Here is a 6,247-nt window from a genome sequence, read left to right as displayed (position 1 = left end):
TGGAGACTGTAATGCTACCGTTTGCAGAATATGAAATGTCACTAGAATGGGTCGTTCAACCGGTAAATAACCCAAGCATGAAAGCAAAGGACGGTTCGGGGCCAACTCTGAACATGTAAGAGTGTCCTGCACAGTCCCCTGACATGAAACCCATCGAAAATTTGAGGTCCGCCATCCAAAAGGCAGTTGCTGCTTCCAACCCAACCACTGTAGGATCAGTTTGAGAACAAATTTAAGAGTCCTGGTCCAAAGCTCCCCAAAAGCTATGCCTGGACTTAGTGGAATCCATGCCTAGACGCTGCACAGCTGTTACTGCCAAAATAGAACACTGAACTAAATACAAAATGATAAATATATATTAAGAATTTATAGTTTCAAAGTGTTAACTAAGAAATTCATTACTTGTTCGTCATTTTTTAAATTTTAAATCAATTTTTTCTAAGTGGTGCTATTATTTTTTCGCCTAATTTGACCAGTTTCACTAAAGTTCCTTAAACAACTTAAAAGCCTTCTTACTAAAAAAGAAGCTTTTTTGTTGTTCCCAGATTTCTAAGAGTCTTCCCTTTCTACAAATGTGCTTTAATTTTCCTTAAAGCTAAAAATGTGAGTTGGGCAACTAACTGGGCTAACTAAGCCGAAAATTGCTTGTGGTGGTGGTGCTATTATTTTTTTCACAGTTGTACATCAGGACCGTATTGAATCAGTACAGAACAACTTTTTATACCAGGTACTCGAAGAGTAAATTGGGTACATTGTATTGGTCGAATAACGGTTGTATGTAACGCACAGAAGGAAACGTTTCCGACCCCATAAAGTATATATATTCTTGATCAGCATTAAAGCCGAGTCGATTGATCCACGTTTGTCTGTCCGTCCGTCCGTCCGTCCGTCCGTCCGTCTTGTTTGTCGGCTAGTTCTCAGAGACTATAAGAGCTAGAGCCACCAAATTTTGGCTCCAGACTGCTGTATGCTCACACTGAAACCAGTGTATTTCAACAATGAGCCCCGCCCCCTTTCGCCCCTGCAAAAGGTCGAAAACCTCCCAAACCTACAATTTTGAAGATAAAAGAAAACTAATAATTTCCGAGGGAATGACCATATCTATCAGTTCACCAAATTGGGATCCGATTGGATCATTATTATAGCCGCAATGAAGAACTCAATTTGCAGTGGCTAAACCCACCCTGTTCCGCAGCTTTTGTTGTTCTTTTCACATTCTCTCATTCACACTCTGCTTCGCGCAGACACGTCTCTGCCTCTGGCGCGTCTCTGCCGCTTCTCTGCCCTGCCACAGCAGTGTGTGGCTCTAGGGGAGGGGGCGAGCTAAAAGAGAATTTGGGCGTAAGAAGAGATGTACATATGTACATATGATACATGACCATGACCAGATTTTTCAATTAAATATTATTTAATTATATTATATTTTATATATATATATATAATTATTATTGTCAGATTGAGAAAAATAAAGATTCCATAGTCAATAGCCCCTACCCCTCTCTATCGGCCACTCTGCCTTGTGCAGTGAGCGGCCTGTTCAAACAAAGACAAAAAGTGGATGGAGTCACAGGGAGAGAAAGAGAAATAGCCTTCCTTTCTAGTAATATCACATGTTCGCAACAAGACAATCACCACCCACCCCCCGCCGACCATCAAGACAATATGTTGAACAAGCTATGCGCATACATTTGTACATATGTATGCACGTACGTACATGTACATGTGCATACATACATGTACATATGTATGTATTCATACCTATGATTAGGCAGATTAATCTGTTTGAATCAGGCGTTCTATTGTGGGAGGGGAGGAAGAGCAAAAAATTCAGGTTTTCACTATTAACATGCCTTGGGAACGAAAATACTGAGAATTGTTAAAAAACCCGCGAACTGTAAAGTTTTTTTTCCCTTGCTCCAATTTTTGCTCTCCACTCATCTACTTGCTCTTGCTCTGTGATTTTATTAGTACGAACAGTCGATATCGAGCCCTCGAGAGCGATAGAGACTTTTCGATTGCTAATTGCAAAAAGTGCGTTAAATCTCGAAAATTAAACTAGTTTAGTTTTTAGATTAATAACTAAAAGTAGTGTTTGCTAGGGAGTGATATAGGGCATTAGTTTTTATGCGACGATCGTGAGTTAGAAGCTAATACTAGCAAATAACTTGGTCGGTGCAATCGCGCGCGCTTTTCGGTGCCGCTGCTGACGTCGCTGCTTCTGCCGCGAGCAAAGCCCGCAAAGGGCTGTTTTTGTTGTGACTGATTACGGACTTCGCTGCTGCTTCGGGGAGTGGTATTTTAGCGTAGTTGTAGTTTTTAAAGTTTTTACATTTGTAGATTTAATAATTAATTATTATTATATTATATTATATTATATTATATTATATTATATAGAAGTTATTTTCAATTTTTTAATTAATATACTTTTTTTCTTACAATATTTACATATGTATATATGTACATACACATATACCATATACATTTATAAATTATTTTATACATTTATACATTTTGTATTATAATTTTTTTATTTTATTCAGATATTGCTATTAAAATGCCGCGTAGGAATAGGCAATCTGCTTCTCAACAGTCTCAGAGACGCAGGTTGAAATACAGATTGGACAGGGAACACTTAGAAAACAGGGATAATTTAGAAAATGTTGAATGTTGTTCGGATTCTGATAGGAACCAGCAGCAATAGATTGAGGGCCCAGAGCAGGAAGTCGGTAGGCAGGTTTTAGATGTATCCCAGGGAGAGCAGGCAACCATCTCTACTGAAGAAAGGCAACATTCAATAGGAAACTCGACAAGACGACAAGTGTCGTAGAAGAGACAAGTAGAAAGACCAGTAGACGAGCTGAGAACACGACAGGAGCAAGTGGCCGATACTGTGCGTCGGTCCACACGAAGACAGGACTTGGACTGTAGGGCAAGGGAACAGCAACAAAATATAGAAGAACATATAGTTAGACGAACAGACGCGCAGATTAGAAACGAGAAGCAAGCGGCCGATACTGCGCGTCGGTCCACACGAAGGCAGGACTTGGACTTTATGACAAGGGAGCATCAACAAAATACGGAGAGGCGACATCGCATCCGCTAGTGGACGCAGACGAATGTTAGAGTTCGTAGGGCCCAAGAGAGGAGCTTAATAGACCGTACGTATATCTTGCGAGCGCGAGACGCTCTGGTGCTGCCAGAAGTGCTGGTCAGAGAGTCTGCCAATATAGGAGCGATAGCAGAAATATAGCTGAGGAAAATTTGCGAAACGCCACCCGAATTCAGCAGGAAAGAGCAAATATCTCCCAGAAAGATAGGGTACAGACGGGAGCCTGAGTCAGGCTTAGTGGCCTAGAAGCTCTGAAAGTAGCTTATAATAGGAATGTAAAGCTGGGTCCCGATCAGGTTTGCCTTTCTTGTAAAGGCCTGTGGTTCCCCTAACAAATATATAAAATTCTTCGCGTATTTTTAGAAAATGTTTGCGAGTTTAGCGCTGAACTTTTAGAATTTCCTTCAGACTGCCAAGCACTTAAATTCTGTAGAACATGTCATAGCAACATAAAGAAACGTAAGAAGCCTAAGCTTCTTTTCTAAAATGGATTAGATTTCCCCGATCTGCCCAAATGCTTAAAGGGGCTAACTCCATTAGAGGAACGACTGATTTCTCCTCGACTTCCTTTTATTAAAATTATTAGTCTTTTAGACGGGGGGCCAAAATGGCATTAAGGAGCTGTAGTAAACGTCCCTATTTCGATAGACACTTGCGTGAAAGATCTTCCGCGAGCCTTCCATGAAGCTCAGGTTGTTCAGCTCCACCTGAAACGTAGACAGTGTTTTAATCATGATTTCATGGCTGAAACCATTAGACCTCTAAAAGTTTTTGAAGCCCTTCGTCACTTTATTACCACAGATCTTTATAAAAAGCATGATGTTGTAGTTAACGAGCAAATTGATGTCAAGTTTTACATCCGATGTTGTTCAATTTATTTCATCTCAGGCAGACGCAGCCTTATTAGTAGAGATGAAGAATAGAAATAGGAATGTAGACACGGAGCCAGCCCATCCTGACGAGGATTTGGAAGCTGAACAGCTCAACCCCGGAGGTCAAGAAACTCTTTTTCAAAATAAAATGGTGCTAGCAATGGCACCAGGCGAAGGCCGAAGACCACTCGATATGATTTTAGATACTGACTGGGAAGAGTTATCGTTTCCCACCATTTATGCAGGTGTCAAGAGACCATGCTCAGAAAGTTATACAACCATAGTTAGATCAGAGCTTCGAAATGTAGATAGGAGAGGTTGTAGAACTGATAAACTGTTTTTCAGTTATAAGAAATTAGAACTCATTAAGATTCGCAATAATATTTCAATCTGCTTACGTAAGCGGAGCACTTCCAGTGCAGTAACGGCAGCTAACGCACTTAATGACAATTTCATAGGGGGTCTTATAAACCACGATGATGGATATAGGGTTCTTCGGGATATTCGATCTTCTCCGGCTCACTGGGAGGATGAAAAGAAGAAGGTTATGACCATGATTCGTCAGTTTGGTCTGCCGACTTTTTTCATCACTCTGTCTGCTGCTGAAACGCGGTGGCCAGAATTGCTTGTTTTGCTCAAGAAAACCGTAGATAGGCAGACAATTAGCGAAGAAGAGGCAATAGGCTTAGTACATGACGAAAAAGCTCGTCTTATTAGGGAAGATCCTGTTACTTGCGCTATAATATTTGAGGAAAAGCTAGAGCTAAACACAACTAGACTAGAGCTACTATAGCTAAGCAAGCAAAAATTACCAAAATCAGAAACAAGACAAAATTAAAATGAAACTAACTACGGGAGAGGTAGGCTAGTATAAGAGATTTAAGAAGAGGAAGGGAGTTAGTTGAGGATATAATGTGGTAGAGGGAATTATAATCCGAGCATAAAACCATAAAGGGTTCGTGTGAGGCATAATTCGATCTACATAGTGGAAGGAACAAAGAAATAAAGTTTCTAGTGGGTCTAATGGGATTCGTAAAGTTTATGCGGCTCAGCAAGTCAGGGCTGTCTACATCCCCCTTGATCAAGTTGTGCATAAAAATTACACCAAGCATTTTTATACGACTAACTAAGGATGGAAGATTTATTAAAAGAAGTCTACTACGGTAGGATGGCAGTCTCACAGTTGCATCCCAGTGGAGGCCCCGTAGGGCAAATAATAAAAAGTTGTTCTGTACTGATTCAATACGGTCCTGATGTATGTTGTACTGAGGGCACCATACACATGAGCCGTATTCTAAAATCGGACGAACAAGCGAGATATAGAGAGCCTTCGTTACATAGGGGTCATCAAATTCCTTTTACCACCTCTTTATAAACCCAAGCACACCCATGGCTTTATTTACCATGGTAGAAATGTGTTCAGAAAACTTTAACTTGGGGTCTAGTAAAAATAAATAAAAACTTGATACTTCTACGTATAAAGTACAATTAAAACTACAGAATAAAAGTAATACAATTAAAAAGTAATTATAATTAATACTACATGAATAATACATTTACAAAAATTAAATATTTACACTGCCTAACTCTACTCTTCTGCCTCTCTAATATTGACTAAAATTCCACGATGATAACTATAGGTAGTCTCATAGGTGCGCGCGGTGGCCCTACTATCGGAAATGTTTACAAACGCCCTGTCAATATGCGTATCGCAATTGGTAGTGGACGAGTCCAAACCTAACAATGACCTAAAATTCCTTTCGGAAAGGAATTCATAAATTTCCATACAGCAACCTGAAATTGAACGCAGACATAAATTAAAATCTCCTAACACCAAAGAATTGCTACCTAAAAACTGATTAAGCTGAACTAAGTCCTCAAATTCTTGCTTGAACTTCGACAACGGATAGCTTGGGGTTCTATAAATAGCAATAAGTCCGACAGATTTGTACTTCAACAAGGCTCAACTACTACTACTACTACTTCAACTACTCAAACACTGAAGATGCAATGTTTCCGGAAACAGCATAAAATCGATTAGTTTCAACCATTCTAAAATGAGCTAAAAGTTCATTCCTAACAAATATTAGAATGCCTCTTTTCGGTCTAGCTCCGCTGGCTACGGACTGGCAATCTAACCGCACTGCTGTGGAATAGCCAGGAATTTTATAAGCATCATTTGAGTAAGTGGAAGCCTCACGAAGCACAAAATTGAAGATTTGAGCATTAGCTCATCAGAACAGACATCGCTAAGAAAATATTAAAC

Source organism: Drosophila guanche, unplaced genomic scaffold, assembly GCF_900245975.1.
Source record: "Drosophila guanche unplaced genomic scaffold, DGUA_6, whole genome shotgun sequence".
In the NCBI taxonomy this organism is placed as follows: domain Eukaryota; kingdom Metazoa; phylum Arthropoda; class Insecta; order Diptera; family Drosophilidae; genus Drosophila; species Drosophila guanche.
The sequence above is the reverse complement of the archived record's forward strand: the minus strand, read 5'-3'. Positions refer to the sequence as shown.